This window comes from Pongo pygmaeus, chromosome 10, assembly GCF_028885625.2.
Source record: "Pongo pygmaeus isolate AG05252 chromosome 10, NHGRI_mPonPyg2-v2.0_pri, whole genome shotgun sequence".
In the NCBI taxonomy this organism is placed as follows: Eukaryota; Metazoa; Chordata; class Mammalia; order Primates; family Hominidae; genus Pongo; species Pongo pygmaeus.
Genome location: NC_072383.2, coordinates 60,115,516 through 60,132,464, shown reverse-complemented (window position 1 = coordinate 60,132,464; position 16,949 = coordinate 60,115,516). Strand labels below are relative to the sequence as shown.

At 40.1% G+C, this 16,949-nt stretch overlaps 1 protein-coding gene across 2 annotated transcripts in view; it reads left to right on the top strand.

Annotated features, from left to right (window-relative positions):
- TAFA2 (TAFA chemokine like family member 2) overlaps positions 1-16,949 on the top strand; it is a 555,339-nt gene that overhangs the window by 48,324 nt on the left and 490,066 nt on the right. The window lies entirely within an intron of this gene.

Below are 16,949 nucleotides of genomic sequence, written 5' to 3'. Positions count from 1 at the left end.
GCCTGCCAAGTTACAGAAATCCTTAGATCTCAGCCTACCATGTTATAGCTTTTTTTTTTTTTTTTTTTTTTTTTTTTACTAGCAAGTGGTGTCTGTAAATAGTTTTCTGCTGCCTTATACTACAGAACTAAAATGTCTAAAACACCAATATTCATAGAACCTAATGTTCAGCCTGTTAATTCATGGGTGCAAACTGTTAAGTTCAATTAAGAAACAGCTTTTTTTTTTTCTCCTATTGCCTGAATGTCTTAGGCCACTATCTTTTGTGATGCCACTTGATTCATATGTCCTTGCCCCCTGAAATGATAGAATTGCTCCTTGACTATTTGATGACCTTTCTCCTTTGTCTGCTGTTCTTGGTCACATAAGCTAGCCTCCTATTTTCAGAATTTTGCAGACAAGAAGCAGGCCCTTTTCTCTAATTTCAAATTTTACCTCAAACTACTAGATAAAAAGGTTAGATTTTCCCATGGACTCTTTCTTGTTCTGGACTCTGAATTCAACAAGCATCCAGCCAGGGAATGAGACCAAGATTGCCCATCTCACTTCATCCTCCTTGTGGCAGACCTCAGTGTTCATAAGGAATGAGGATGTCTAGATATTAGAGACCTGGGATGAAGGAGGATTAAGCCCAGTGCCGAAGTTACCTAACTTACCACAGGGAGGGCCCAGTACTGGGTTCAGCATGAAGCTGATGCTGGGTCTCTTTCATACCTAGATACTCTGGCAATGTGGGCACACCTTGGGGAAAATATCTACGTGCTTGTAACTCAAATGAGTTGATCATGAAGAGCTGGGGCTTCTGGAGTCTAGGGCTTATTTTTCTTTGATCTTTGATTGAGTATAACATTGTGGAGAAGTGGAACATCCCCTGTACGCTAGGAACCACTGTGGTTCAGATGTTGGAGAAAATTGGACTTCATTTACAATTCTGAAATGAGGTTTAGTGCTAAAAAGTGCATGGAAGCAGCTAAATGTAGAAAACAGAAACAAATGGGTGGGCCTCTGGAGGTCAGCAAGACAAAGGAGACCGTAGGGGTGCATTTGAGCTTCTTGTCTCGTGTATGTGTGTGTGTGTGTGTTTGTGTGTGAACAAGAGATAATTTTACAGACCATGTCAGCATTTTTCAAGATTTCCAGAAACCACTTGGGACTCTAGTAGCTAGGAGAATGTAACTCTTACGATCAGCAGGATTGAGGCTTAAAGTCATTATTATTGGATATTAAAATAAATGTGACCATATATTTTTCCCTAATCTTGTAAATTGAAATATATTAATTACTCCTTCATTTATGTCTGCAGGTTTACTATGTGAAACAAAGATATACATCACTGTATACTGCAAAAGGCATGCAGTCTAATGTTGGATAATCTAGAAAAAGTAAGACAATTATAACACAATGGGATAAGTGTTAAGATGGAGGGAAGTATAGATGTTTGGGAACACATAGGAGAAATAATTAATACAGTGGGTTACCAAAATTAAGGATGTTTTCCTAAAGAAGATAACTCTCGTCCTGAGCCTTAACAAATGAGTTGGAGCTAACTAGGCAGAGGAGGTTGTTGACAGATGCGGTATGATGGTGCCAAGGATTTCAATTAAGTCCATTTGAGGAGCCATTTATAACATATTCTTTATATCATGAACTCAATACTTTGAAATATGGTAAAAAAAAAAAAAACCAGGATGTAAACAAATAAAGCCTGAATAACCAAAATATGTGATGTCAGGTCCATGCACCAAAGATGACATAACCACTGCCATATAAAAATTGCTAGTGGGCTTGGCACAGTGGCTCTTGCCTGTAATTCTAGCACTTTGGGAGGCCAAGGTGGGAGGATCACTTGAGCCCAGAAATTTGAGACCAGCCTGGATAACACAGTGAGAACTTGTGTCTACAAAAAAGTCAAAAAATGAGGCAGGAGGCTCTCTTGAGCCTGGAAGATTGAGGCTGCAATGAGCCGTGATTGTGCCACTGCATCCTGCCTGGGTGACAGGAGTGAGAACCTGTCTCAAAAAAAAAAAGTTGCTAGTGATTTCTAGCATAACAAGTCAGATTTTAGTATAAAGTTGATAGATTTCAATTGTAAAATAAAGCATTGGAATTAATTCTGTGTCTAAAGTGAAAACAATAATAAATCTTGGAAAATTTGTGCTTCTTAGAGAGAAAAAGAATATGAAGACATGTTTCATGGTATTGGTGAATGCTGTTGGAGAGATTACATTATTTACACTGATCATGGGAGTGTGTCCAGACACTTGATATTCTAGACAAACTTCTTGTACTTACCCAAGACAGGTGTCCTTTCATCTATGATGGGAATACTCTGCTTTCCATGTTAAATATCTAGGCTGGCTGGTTGGCTGATAAAATACATATGGTGGGGAAGGGTCAAGATGGCTGACTAGAAACAGCTGGGGTTGGAGGCTCCCATTGAGAAGAATAAAAACAGTGAGTGACTCCTGCACTGGCAAATGAGGTATCCAGGTTCTCTCATTCGGCTGACTAGGCGGTTGGCGTGACCCATGGAGAGCGAGGAAAAGCAGGGTGGAGTAACAGCCCATCTGGGAGCCGCATGGGGAAAAGGGAGCTTTCACTCCCAGCCAAGGGAGGCAGTGAGTGATTGTGCTACCCCACCCGGGAAACCACACCTTATCCACAGATCTGTGCAACCCATGGATCAGAAGATCCCCTTTGTGAGCCCATGCCACCAGGGCCTTGGATCCCAAACACAGAACTGTGCACATTCTTGGTGGCCGCTTGGCTGAAGACTGCCTAAGACTACTGAGTTTGCAGGGGGAGGGGCAGCCACCATCACTGTGGCTTCCTGGAAGGGCAGCAGTCATTATGGCCACTCCAGTCTACTGTGTTTCCCCTGCTGATGCCAGGGAAACTGGGCAGTTTGGACCCAGGAGGAATTCCCCACAGTGCAGCACAGTGGCTGTGGCAGATCATGGCCAGACTCCCTCTTTAGGCTGGACCCTGACCCATCCCTCCTCACTGGGTGGGGCCTCCCTGAGGGAATTTCAGCAATTCCAGCCAGGGGTTTACAAACAGAACTCTGATATCACTGGGATGGAACTTCTGAGGGGAGGGGTGGCCAAAGTCTCTCGGGTCAGCAGACTTAGTCTTTCTCCCTGTTGGCTCTGAGGAATCCAGGCAGTCTGGATGAGTGAGATTTCCCCCTGTGCAGTGCACCACCTCTGTCAAAGGGCAGCCAGAGTGCTTTATTAAGTGGGTTCTTGATCCTCTGCCTCTTGACTGGGTGAGACCGCCCCAAGAATGGTCACCAGACACCTTATACAGGAGCATTCCCACTGGCATTATGTCAGTGCCCCTCTGGGACAGAACTTCCAGAGGAAGGAGGAGGTAGCCATCTTTGCTATTGTGCAGCCTCCACTGGTGATACCTACAGGTGCAGGAGGGACCCAGGTGAAGGGGTCTTGAGTAGACCCCCAGAAAACTGCAGCAGCCCATGGAAAAGGGGCCTGACTGTTAAAAGAAAAACAAACAGAAAGCAACAACAACCACAACATCAACAAAAAAGTCCCCATAAAAACTCATCCAAAGGTGAGCAGTCTCAAAGTTGATGCTAAATAAACTCATGAAGATGAGAAAGAATCAATGAAAACATGCTGAAGACTCAAAAAGCCAGAATACCTCTTCTCCTCCAAATGATCATAGCACCTCCCCAGCAAGGGCATAGAACTGGGTGGAAGCTGAGATGAATGAATTGACAGAAGTAGGCTTCAGAAAGTGGGTAATAATGAACTTCACTGAGCCAAAGGAGCATGTTCTAACCCAATGTAAAGAATCTGAGAACCATGATAAAACATGACAGAATAACTGGTTATTCTCTGGTTAGAGAGGAACATAAATGACCTGATGGAGCTGAAAAACATGCACAAGAACTTCACATTGCAACCACAAGTATCAATAGCCAACTAGACCAAGCAGACAAAAAAATTTCAGAGCTTAAAGACTATCTTGTGGAAATAACACAGGCAGACAATATTAGAGAAAAAAAGAATAAAAAGGAATGAACAAAACCTCCGAGAACTATGGGCTTATGTAAAAAGACTGAACCTACAACTGATTGCAGTACCTGAAAGAGACAAGGGGGTTGGAAAACATACTTCGGGTTATCATCCAGGAGAACTTTCCCAACTTAGCAAGACAGGCCAACATTCAAATTCAGGAAATCCAGAGAACACCAGTAAGATACTCCATGAGTAGGTCAACCCCAAGACACATAATCTTCAGATTCTCCAAGGTCGAAATGAAGGAAAAAATGTTAAGGGCAGCCAGAGAGAAAGGCCAGGTCACCTACAAAGGGAAGTTCATCAGACTCACAGTGGACTTCTCCGGAGAAACCCAACAAGCCAGAAGAGATTGGGGGCCAATATTCAACATTCTTAAAAAAAAAAAAAAAGAATTTCCAACCCAGGATTTCATATCTGGCCAAACTAAGCTTCATAAGCAAAGGAGAAATAAGATCCTTTCCAGGCAAGCAAATGCTGAGGGAATTTGTCACCACCAGGCCTGCCTTGCAAGAGCTCCTGAAGGAAGCACTAAATGTGGAAAAGAAAAACCATTACCAGCCACTACAAACCACACTGAAGTACAAAGACCAAAGACACTATGAGGCAACTACATCAACAGGTCTGCAAAATAGCCAGCTAGCATCATGATGACAGTATCAAATTCACATAAAACAGCATTAACCTTGAATGTAAATGGGCCGAATGCCCCAATTAAAAAACACAGAATGGCAAGCTGGGTAAAGTGTCAAGACCCATTGATATGTTGTATTCAAGAGACTGATCTCATGGGCAAAGACACACATAGGCTCAAAATAAAGGGATGGAGGAGAATTTCCCAAGCAAATGGAAAGCCAAAAAAAGCAGGGGTTGCAATCCTAGTTTCTGACAAAACAGACTTTAAACCAACGAAGATAAAAAAAGACAAAGAAGGGCATTACATAATGGTAAAGAGTTAAATTCAACAAGAAGAGCTAACTGTCCTAAATATATAGGCACCCAATACAGGAGGACCCAGATTCATAAAACAAGTTCTTAGAGACCTACATAAAGACTTAGATGCCCACACAATAATAGTGGGAGACTTTAACACCCCACTGTCAATATTAGACAGATGATCGAGACAGAAAATTAACAAGGATATTCAGGACTTGAACTCAGCTCTGGATCAAGTGGACCTGATAAATATCTACAGAACTCTCCACCCAAAAACAACAGAATATACGTTATTCTTGGTGCCACATGGTGCTTACTCTAAACTCAATCACATAATTGGAAGTAAAACACTCCTCAGCAAATGCAGAAGAACCAAAATCATAACAAACAGTCTCTCAGACCACAGCACAATCAAATTGGAGCTCAAGATTTAAGAAACTCCCTCAGAACCACATAACTACATGTAAGATGGGTGTGGTGGCTCATGCCTGTAATCTCAGCACTTTGGGTGGCTGAGGCGGATGAATCACTTGAGGTCAGGAGTTCAAGACGAGCCTGGTCAACATGATGAAACCGTGTCTGTACTAGAAATACAAAAATTAGCTGGGCATGTTGGCATGTGCCTGTAGTCCCAGCTACTCAGGAGGCTGAGGTATGAGAATTGCTTGAGCCAGGGGGTGGAGGTTGCAGTGAGCTGAGATTGCACCATTGCACTCTAGCCTGGGTGACAGAGCAAGATTGTCTAAAAAAAAAAAAGAACCACACAGCTACATGTAAATTGAACAACTTGCTCGTAAATGACTCCTGGGTAAATAATGAAATTAAGGCAGAAATCAAGAAGTTCTTAGAAACCAATCAGAACAAAGAGACAAAGTACCAGGATCTCTGGGATGCAGTTAAAGCAGTATTAAGAGGGAAATTTATAACACTAAATGCAACATCAAAAAGCTAGAAAGGGCCGGGCACAGTGGCTCACACCTGTAATCCCAGAACTTTGGGAGGCCAAAGCAGGTGGATCATCTGAGGTCAGGAGTTCAAGACCAGCCTGTCTACCTCTACTAAAAATACAAAAATTAGCTGGGCATGGTGGTGGGTGCCCAGCTACTAGGGAGGCTGAGGCGAGAGAATTGCTTGAACTGGGAGGCAGAAGTTGCAGTGAGCCAAGATTGTATCATTGCACTCCAGCCTGGGCCACAGCGTGAGACTCTGTCTCAAAAAGAAAAAAAAAAAGCTAGAAAGATCTCAAATCTAACATCACAATTAATAGAACTAGAAAACCAAGGGCAAACAAACCCCAAAGCTAGCAGAAGACAAGAAATAACCAAGATCACAGTAGAATTGAAGTAGATAGGGATATGAAAAACCCTTAAAAAATCAGCTAATCCAGGAGCTTGTTTTTTGAAAAAAATTAATAAAGTAGATAGACTGTTAGCTAAACTCATAAAGGAGAAAAGAGAGAAGAATAAAATAGACACAATAAAAAATCATAAAGGGGATAGCATCATTGACCCCACAGAAATACAAACAGCCATCAGAGAATACTGTAAACACATCTATGCAAATAAACTAGAAAATCTAGAAGAAATAAATAAATTCCTGGACACATACAACCTCTGAAGACTGAATCTGAAAGAAGTTGAATCCCTAAATAGACCAATAACAGGTTATGAAATTGAGGCAATAATAAATAGCCTACCAACCAAAAAAAGCCTAGGACCAGACAGATTTGCAGCTGAATTCTACCAGAGGTACGAAGAGGCACTGGTACCATTTCTTCTGAAACGATTCCAAACAATTGAAAAGGAGAGACACCTCCCAACTCATCTTTTGAGGCCAGCATCATCCTGATGCCAGAACCTTGCAGAGACAACAACAACCTTGCAGAGACAACAACAAAGTTCAGGCCAATGTCCCTGATGAACATCAACGCAAAAATCCTCAAGAAATACTGGCAAATCAAATGCAGCAGCACATCAAAAAGCTTATCCACCGTGATCAAGTTGGCTTCATCCCTGGGATGCAAGGCTGGTTCAACGTATGCAAATCAATAAACATAATTCATCACATAAACAGAATTAAAGACAGTAACCACATAATTATCTCAATAGACATAGGAAAAGGCCTTTGCTAAAATTCAACATCCCTTCATGTTAAAAACTCTCAGTAAACTAGGTAGTGATGGAATATACCTCAAAATAAAAAGAACCTTTTATGACAAACTGACAGCCAATGTCATACTGAATAGGCAAAAGCTGGAAGCATTCCTTTTAACCAGCGTAAGACAAGGATGCCCTCTCTTACCACTCCAATCCAACATAGTATTGGAAGTTCTGGCCAGGCAAATCAGGCAAGAGAAAGAAATAAAGCGTATTCAAATAGGAAGAGAGGAAGTCAAACTGTCTCTGTTTGCAGATGACATGATCCTATATCTAGAAAACCCCATCATCTCAGCCCAAAAGCTTCTTAAGCTGATATGCAAATTCAGCGGTCTCAGGATACAAAATAAACATCCAAAAATCACAAGCATTTCTATACACCAACAATAGACAAGCAGAGAGCCAAATCATGAATGAATTCCCATTACAATTGTTACAAAGAGAATAAAATACCTAGGAATACAGCTAACAAGGGATGTGGAGGACCTCTTCAAGTCCACTACGAACCACTGCTCAGGGAAATAAGAGAGGACACAAACAAATGGAAAAACATTCTATGCTCATGGATAGGAAGAATCAATATTGTGAAAATGGCCATACTGCCCAAAGTAATTTATAGATTCAATGCTATTCTCATTAAACTACCGTTGACATTCTTCACAGAATTAGAGAAAACTACTTTAAAATTCACATGGAACCAAAAAAGAGCCCATATAGCCAAGACAATCTTAAGCATAAAGAACAAAGCTGGAGGCATCACACTACCTGACTTCAAACTATACAACAAAGCTACAGTAACCAAAACAGCATGGTACTGACACAAAAACAGACAATAGACCAATGGAACAGAATAGAGATCTCAGAAATAAGATTGCATATCTACAACCATCTGATCTTCGACAAATCTGACAAAAACGAGCAATAGGGAAAGGATACCCTGTTGAATAAACTGTGATGGGATAACTGGCTAGCCATATGCAGAAAATGAAACTGGACCCTTTCCTTACACCTTGTACAAAAATTAACTCATAATGGATTAAAGACTTAAATATAAATCCCAAAAATATAAAAACCCTAGAAGAAAATCTAGGCAATACCATTTAGTACATAGGCATGGGCAAAGATTTCATGATGAAAACATAAACAGCAATTGCAACAAAAGGAAAAATTGACAAATGGGATCTAATTAAACCAAAGAGCTTCTACATAGCAAAAGAAACTATCGTCAGAGTGAGCAAACAATCTACAGAATGAGAGAAAATTTTGCAATCTATACATCTGACAAAGTCTAATATCCAGAATCTACAAGGAACTTAAACAAATTTACAAGAAGAAAACAAACAACCCTATTAAAAAATGGGCAAAGGACTTGAACAGAGACAGTTCTCAAGAGAAGACATATATGCAACTAACAAGCATATGAAAAAAAGCTTAACATCACTGATTATTAGAGAAATGCAAATTAACACCACAATGAGATATCATCTCACACCAATCAGAATAGCGTTTATTAAAAAGCAAGAAACAACAGATGCTGTTGAGGTTGTGGACAAACAGAAACACTTTTACACTGTTGGTGGGAATGTAAATTAGTTCAACCATTGTGGAAGACAATGTGGTGATTCCTCAGAGACCTAGAACCAGAAATACCATTTGACCCAGCAATGCCATTACTGGGTATATACCCAAAGGAACATCAATCATTCTATTATAAAGATACATGCATGCATATGTTCATTGCAATACTATTCACAATAGCAAAGATATAGAATCCACACAAATTCCCACCAGTGATAGACTGCATAAAGACAATATTATATATATATATGTGTATATATATATACACACATACACACACACACACACACACATATACATACCATGGAATACTATGCAGCCATAAAAAGGAATGAGATTATGTCCTTTGCAAGGAAATGGATGGAGCCCAAAGCCATTATCCTCAGCAAACTAACACAGGAACAGAACGCCAAACACCACATGTTCTCATTTATAAGTGGGAGCTGAACAATGTGAACACATGAACACAGGGAGGGAAACAACACACACCGGGGCCTGATGGCGTTGTTGGGGTGTGGGGAGGGAGAGTATCAGAATAAATATCTTATGCATGGGGGTATAATACCCAGGTGATGGGTTGATAGGTGCAGCAAACCACAATGGTACATATTTACCTATGTAACAAACCTAAACGTCTTGCACATGTATCCAGGCACTTAAAATAAAATAAAGTAAAATAAAATAAAAAGGCATATGGCCTACTTATCCCCAGTACTCCAGCTTACAATCAGCCAATTGTCAGATAATGACTGAGGCAATACACTGCCAGTTGATTTCAGACACATGAGTAAGCCCAACTGAGTCAAGAAGAATGAGCCAAAAACAAATTGCCAATCCACAGAAATGTGAACTAAATAAATGTTTCTTCTTTAAGTAACTAACTTTTGGGGTGGTTTGTTATATTTGCCTACTACATGTAGGACAGTTTTCCTGCCTCAGTTGTTTCTCACATCGCTTTGTGAAATGGTCTTCTTGACTTATCTCCATGGCATGTGTCTATTCAGTTGGCCTGTTTGGTTTCCTGAGTTTTGACCACAAAGTATTTATAGAGTATTTATTGTGTGTTAGGTACCATGCTAGGGGATGGGGATAGTATAAGTTAATAACATGCATGTAACCTTGGGTTGTGTGGAATGAATTCTGTGCTTCCTTCCATTCACTTGATTACATGAAAATATTCTGTAAATGTTTTTAAAAAACATTTAAAAGATAAATGAGAGATACATTATTGCATAAGTTAGAAATAACTTGGTTAACATCAAATAAACTAAGAGGAGACAAGTGGGGATGAATGGCTTGTAGGTAGCAATCCCACAAGCTGAGAACTATGAACTAGGACTCGTAAGTTTTAATTTAATTGTTATGATACCATATCTTGCAGAACACTGAGGGGAGCCAGAGCTAATTTTTCTCCTTACTCTGTCACTCTTACTAATCTCTTCTCTTTATTCTTACTAATGAACCCAGGTTCTCTGGCTAAAGCCTTTTCCATATCCAGATCCAAATGAGTTTGATCTCCCTGTGATACAGGAGATAACATGTTTTACTAGTGGGGTTGGAGGCAGAAAGAGAGGAGGCTGGGAAAATAAAAACAAAAACAAAACCAAGCCAAACAAAAAATCAATGACTGGCTCTGACTTTAGATAGATCTGGTTTGAATCTCAGCTCCAATATGTAATAACAGGTAGATCGTGTCATTTTTTTTCATGTGATAAATGGGTTTATATCATCTGCTTTATGAGATGTTGTGGGGATTTGAGGTAAGGAGTTTGGATATCATACAAAGCCTTTGGTAGAAAGCTAGAAGTGCTCCAAAAGCTCTCCACTGCAGCAGATGGGAATACAAAATGGCACAGACACTTTAGAAAATACTTCTTGTTTTTAAGTTAAACATACCCTACCATATGATCCAGCCATTTCATTTCTAGGTGGTAACCCAAGAGCAATGAAAACATAGGTTCACTCAAAGCCTTCTTCACAAATGTTCATAGCAGCTTTATTTTTAATATCCCCAAACTAGAAGTAACCCAAATGTTCATTAAGAAGTGAATGGTTAAAGAAATTGTGGTGTATCTACAATGTGAAATACTACTTGGAAGTAAAAAAGAATGACCTATTGCTATGTACAACAACACAGATGATCTGAAAATAATTATGCCAATGGGAAGAAGCCTGACAAAAAAAGAACACATAAAATACTATTCAATTTATATAAACTGTGGAAAATGCAAACTATAGTGACAGAAACTAGATCAGTGGATGCTAGAGACAGGACTGGAAGAAGATACGGATTATAAATGGGCATGAGGTAACTTTTGGGGGAATGGAAACATTTGGTATTTTGACTGGTGGCAGTTTCACAGATATGCCCATATGTCAAAACTCATCAAATTGTACACTTTAAATACATGCAGTTGATTGTATGTCAATTATACTTCAATAAAGTAATTTTCTATAAAAGGCAAAAAAGAAAAATCCTGAAGTGCACCAAAGTGATTTTTAGTGAACAGAACATGGAAAGCTATGATAGAGTTACAATCCAGTTAAGTTCAGCATTTAAAGAAATTATTTTTTACTGCTTAGACTTGAGGAGGATGGCAATTTAAACAAATATGGCTATTCTTCAACTTGTTGTGCCTTACTTTATTGCAGCAGTCCCCAACCTTTTCAGCACCAGGGACCGGTTTCATGGAGGACAATTTTTTTCAATGGACAGTTGGTGGGGGATGATTTCGGGATGAAACCATCCCACCTCAGATCATCAGGCATTAGATTCTCTTAAGGAGCACACAACCTGGATCCCTTGCATGTGCAGTTTACAATAGGGTTCGGGCTCCTGTGAGAATCTAATGCTGCAGCTGATCTGACAGGAGATGCAGCTCAGGCGGTAATGCTCATTTGCCCACAGCTCACCCCTGCTGTGAGGCTGGGTTACTAACAGGGAGGGTACCAGACCCTGGGGGTTGGAGACCCCTTCTTTGCTTCACTTTGCAAATATTGTTTTTCTTTATTATTTTTATTTTATTTTATTTTTACAAATTTAAGGTTTGTGGTAACCGTGTGTTGAATAAGTCCCTCAGTGCCATTTTTTCAGCAGCATGTGCTCACTTCATGTCTCTGTGTTAGATTTTGGTAATTCTTACAATATTTCAGACTTTTTGTATTATTCTTGTATCTGTTATGGCGGTCTGTGATCACTGGTCTTTGATGTTACTATTATAATTGTCTTAGGATGCAATGAACTGTGCCTATGTAAGATGGCAAACTTAATTAATAAACGTTGTGTGGTTCTGACTGTTTTACTAACTGGCTATTCCCCCAACTCCCTTTCTCTCCTGGGGTCTCCCTATTCCCTGACCTAATATTGAAATTAGGCCCATTAATATAACCCTACAGTGGTCTGTAAGTGTTCAAATGAAAGGAAGAGTCTCATGTCTCTCAGTTTAAATCAAAAGCTTAATAGGGAAGAAGGCATGTCAAAAGCTGAGAACTAGGCCTCTTGAGCCAAACTGCTAGCCAAGTTGTGAATGCAAAGGAAAAGTTCAAGAAGGAAGTGAAAAATGCTGCTCCAGTGAACACACAAATAATAAGAAAGCAAAACAGTCTTATTGCTGACATAGAGAAAGCTTTGGTGGTCTAGATAGAAAATCAAACCAGCCACAACATTCCTTTTAGCCAGGGTCTAATCCAGAGTGAAGCCTTGACTCTCTTCAATTCTATAAAGGCTGAGAGAAAGGTAAAAAAATCTTCAGAAGAAAATTTGAAACCAGCAGAGGTTGGTTCATGAGATTTAAAGAAAGAAGCTGTCTCCATAATATACAAGTAAAAGGTGAAGCAGCAAGTGCTTAGGTAGAAGCTGCAGCAAGTTATCCAGAAGATCTAGCTAAGATCATTGATGAAGGTGGATACACTAAACAACAGATTTTCAATGTAAATAAACATCCTTATATTGGAAGAGGATGACATCTGGGACTTTCCCAGCTAGAGAGAAGTCAGTGCCTGGCTGGCTTCGAAGCTTCAAAGGACAGGGTGACTCTCTTGTTAGAGGATAATGCAGCTGGTGACTTTAAGTTGGAGCCAATGCTCATTTGCTATTCTGAAAATCGTATGGCCCTTAAGAATTATAATAAATCTACTCTGCTTGTGTTTTATAAATGGAAAAAGAAAGCCTGATAGCAGCACATTTGTTTACAGCATATTTTATTAAATATTTTAAGCCTACTGTTGAGAGCTACTGGCTTCACAAAAAGATTCCTTTCAAAGTACTACTGCTTATTGACAATACGCTTGGTCATCTAACAGCTCTGATGAAGATGTACAAGAAGGTTAATGTTGTTTTCATGCCTGCTAACACAACATCTGTTCTGCAGCCCATAGGTCAAGGAGTAATTTTGGCTTTCAAGTCTTCTTATTTAAGAAATATATTTTGCTAGGCTACATCTGTCATAGATAATGATTCCTCTGATGGATCTGGGCAAAGAAAATTGAAAAGCTTCTGGAGATCATTCACCATTCTAGATGCTAGAAGAGTTGCTTCTGTGGATGAGCAAACAAAGTAGTTTTTTTTTGAGATGGAATTTACTCATGGTGAAGATGCTGTGCATATTGTTGAAATGACAACAAAAGATTTTGAATATTTCATAAACCTGACTGATAAAGCAGTGGCAGAGTTGAGAGGACTAACTCCAATTTTGAAAGAAGTTTTACTGTGGATAAAATGCTATCAAGCAGCATTGCGTGTTACAGAGAAATCTTTTGTGAAAGGAAGAGTCAATTGACACAGCAAACCTCATTATTGTCTTATTTTAAGAAATCGCCACAGCAATTCCAGCCTTCAGCAACCACTACCCTGATCCATCAGCAGCCATCAACACTGAAACAAGACTCTCCATCAGCAAAAAGATTAGGAATCGCTGAAGGCTCAGATGATCATTACACTTTTTTTAAAAAAAGCATTAAACCATTTTCAAGGTAAGATATGTACATTTTTAAGACAAACTGCTATTGCATACCTAATGGACTGCAGTATGGTGTAAACATAACTTTCACATGCATTGAGAAACCAAAAAAATTGTGTGACTCACTTTATTGCAATATTTGTGGTGGTTTGGAACCAAACCTGCAACATTTTTGAGGCATGCCTGTAGAAGGTAAGAAGTATCAACAAAAAATTTCTGTTAAATTAGGAGAATATTTGCTACTTTGTTTCCTTTGAAGAGAATGCAAAAGATTTTGTTTTGTCTAGGAGATGCTGGAAATAGTAATATCTTGATCTAAAAATTATTGGGAATTATTTACAAAAAGCACAGAGGTTATGATAGAATTTCAGCATCATATGACATTGGATAATAAATTTTGTTATATTTTGTAATTAATTTATGTATCTCGTTCTCTTTACTTTTTCATATATTTGTAAAAACACAGTGGGTTTAGTTAGAAAAATAAGGCTAAAAATGTCCCACACTTAAACAATACAAATAAAGTTTTAACAAGATGACAAAACTATAGATTCCTCTACAACCACAAAAAGTTAATGAATTAGAAGCTAGAAAGATTATAATGTATGTTTTATGTTTTTTTGTATGTGTGTGTGTGTGTGAAAAGAAAGCCAATGTTCTAAAGTGATTTTGTAAGTGACTTCTTTCTAGTACAGAGCCCAAGTTTCCAATGTCATTCCTGCTTGAATTTCATCACACTATTGAACACAGCAGACACAAAATTACTGTAAGATTTGCAGTGAAACAGTGCCAGGTGTTTTAAAATGTAAACGTTGCTTTCCTGGATATAAGTTACTATGTAAGTGGAATGAAATATTTAATCACATGGCATAAATCTTTTGAAAGAGACTATCTGAGAGTTCCTTGGAAACAAATGATTGCTGTATACTACCAGACCAAGTCAAATATGCCATAGAGCAATTAGTTACGGTAAAACTTGCCTTGTTTAGTTTTGGTGCTTTGTTTTAAATGATTTCAACTAGTCTCAGCTATTTAAAAAATACATTCTTTTCTTTCTTTATGACTATGCTAATTTAGATTATCAAGTTAAAATAGAACTGCTCCAAAAATTCAGAGGGAATGGAAGGGTGTTTAATAATAACTTTAATACATATTTTACAATTTTTGAACATACAGAAACATTTTGAAAGCAAACCCCCAGCTCAAATAGTAAGTTCACAAAAATCTAAATGTTAAGGTTACAGATGGGACCTAGCTTGATTTGGACTGATGTAACAAAACTTTATAAAATCGGTGGAGCTATTTTTTTATAAAAATGACCACTTCAACATAATTAAATTACTTGATGCATTTTGGATACAAAATATGGTTGATTTACTAAGCATGTTAAGATAAAATAGCTAAGTGAAGCATATATGCTATATTTCTTTGTAAATATGGTAGGTAGTATTACTTTTATTTTATAGCTGGTGAAGAGAGCTTGTGATACCTAATTTGTTAATGGTTTCAGTGAATCACAGCTATATAAAAGCACAGACCTTTAGAGCTGGAAGGAATTTAGCTGTCTTGACCGTTATTGGTCTAGTTGAAAAAGAGGTATGAAAACTGGCTCCAAAACCAGATTCTTGAATTATCTTTCCTTGTAAAGGACTTGTAAGATTTCCTGGGTCAGCATTCCCTTTCTTTGTTTCAGATTTTCTTTTTCTGAATTCATTCTTACTAATTATTCATTTTTGAATAGTCTTCTAATCACTAGATTAAGGTTTTGCTCATCTCCAAACATGACTGAAGTGAGCCTCAGAAGACCCTTCATTTGAGCTCATATGCACAGCGCTTAAACCAACACCCAATTTGACCAAACATGTAAGGGCATGACCTTCCAGCGTCATGAATATCACGACGTTCCTTTAGCAAGGGCTTTGCTTAATAGGGCTGCAGTGAAAATCCTCCGTCTAAATCCTTGAGAAGTTGTAATTTGTAAAAATGCAAATTCTCTGAAACCAGGTATTGTTTTCTTTTTCTTTATGCAGAGAAACTGGTCTGTTACATCTAGTAAAGCGTTCTAATCCGGTTGACCCTCTAGAGGGAGACATAGTCCAGCTTTTATACCAATTGCCGCCTCATCTTTTACTGTCTCGTTCTTTTTCTGTAGGACCGTTGTTTGCTCTCAACGGCAGTTGCTGGGGCTAACAGAACTGGCTGTTGGGAGAGAGAGGCGAGGCAACGCCGCCCGGCCCTGCCATTCCATTTTACTGCTTAACTCAACCTGGAGTGTCAGGACCTATTCTCCTGCATTCTCTCTGCACTATACGGGGGAGCCAAGTCACTCTGTACTCACTGGACAGCCAGGCTGGGTGGAATAGGGTTCTAGAGTGGAGCAGGGGCTCTGCTCTTTATGGCGACTTTCTAAAAGATTAGCATCAGTGTCTTTGGCAGTACAGCATCTGGGGTGGGACGCGGAGAGGAGGCTTTGCTTGCTAAACGGCTTCTTTCTCCGCCGGTGATCTGGATTTGTTTCCTCGGCCCCCTCCCCCCGCTCCTTTCTTTCTCCCCTCCCGCCTTTAGCGAAGTGACACAGGCGACACCTGCTCGCTTGTGTTCGATGTTGAAACTCGCACCTCCTGGGTGGTGACGGTGCCAGGGCACTGCTGCCAGGGGGACATCGGCGGGTTTCCCTTCCTTCCAGCCCACGATGCCTAGAAGGGCAGCGGGTGGGCTGCGTGGGGCTCTGCCCGCAGCACTTCGAGGCGGGATTGAGGGGCTGAAGCTGGCCAGGAGTTGCTGCTAAGTGGATTCGAGTGGAAGGCGCAAAGTCTCCGCGAGGGCACCAGCGGGGACCTATCTGCGAGCAGTGGGAACAGGGGCATCTGGACAGAGGAACGCGGGCGTCTGGCGGGGGGACATCGGCTGAACTCAGAGCCTCTCCTCCTTCCAGTCCCGAGCTTCCCAGCAACTCCGCCACGTTGGAGACCCGGTACCTGCGAGAGCCAGGGAACTCGAGAAGTGCGTGGCCGAGGCTGCTTTCCTGAAGGTGAATCATTCGGTCCAATTGCCTTTCCCCAGAGAACAAGAGGGAGGGCGGGAGAGAGGGAACGGAGGATGTGTGAGTGTGTGTGTGTGTGTGAGAGGGAGAGACGACGTGAGGCGAGAGGAAAAGTCTTTAGTCGGCCTTAAAAGCAAACAAATCAGAGATGGAATAAGAGCGGTAATTGCTGCAAGACCGCCTTGATTCTTGCAGTCCGGGGAGCTGAGCGCACCGCGCGCATCCGGCGAGGACA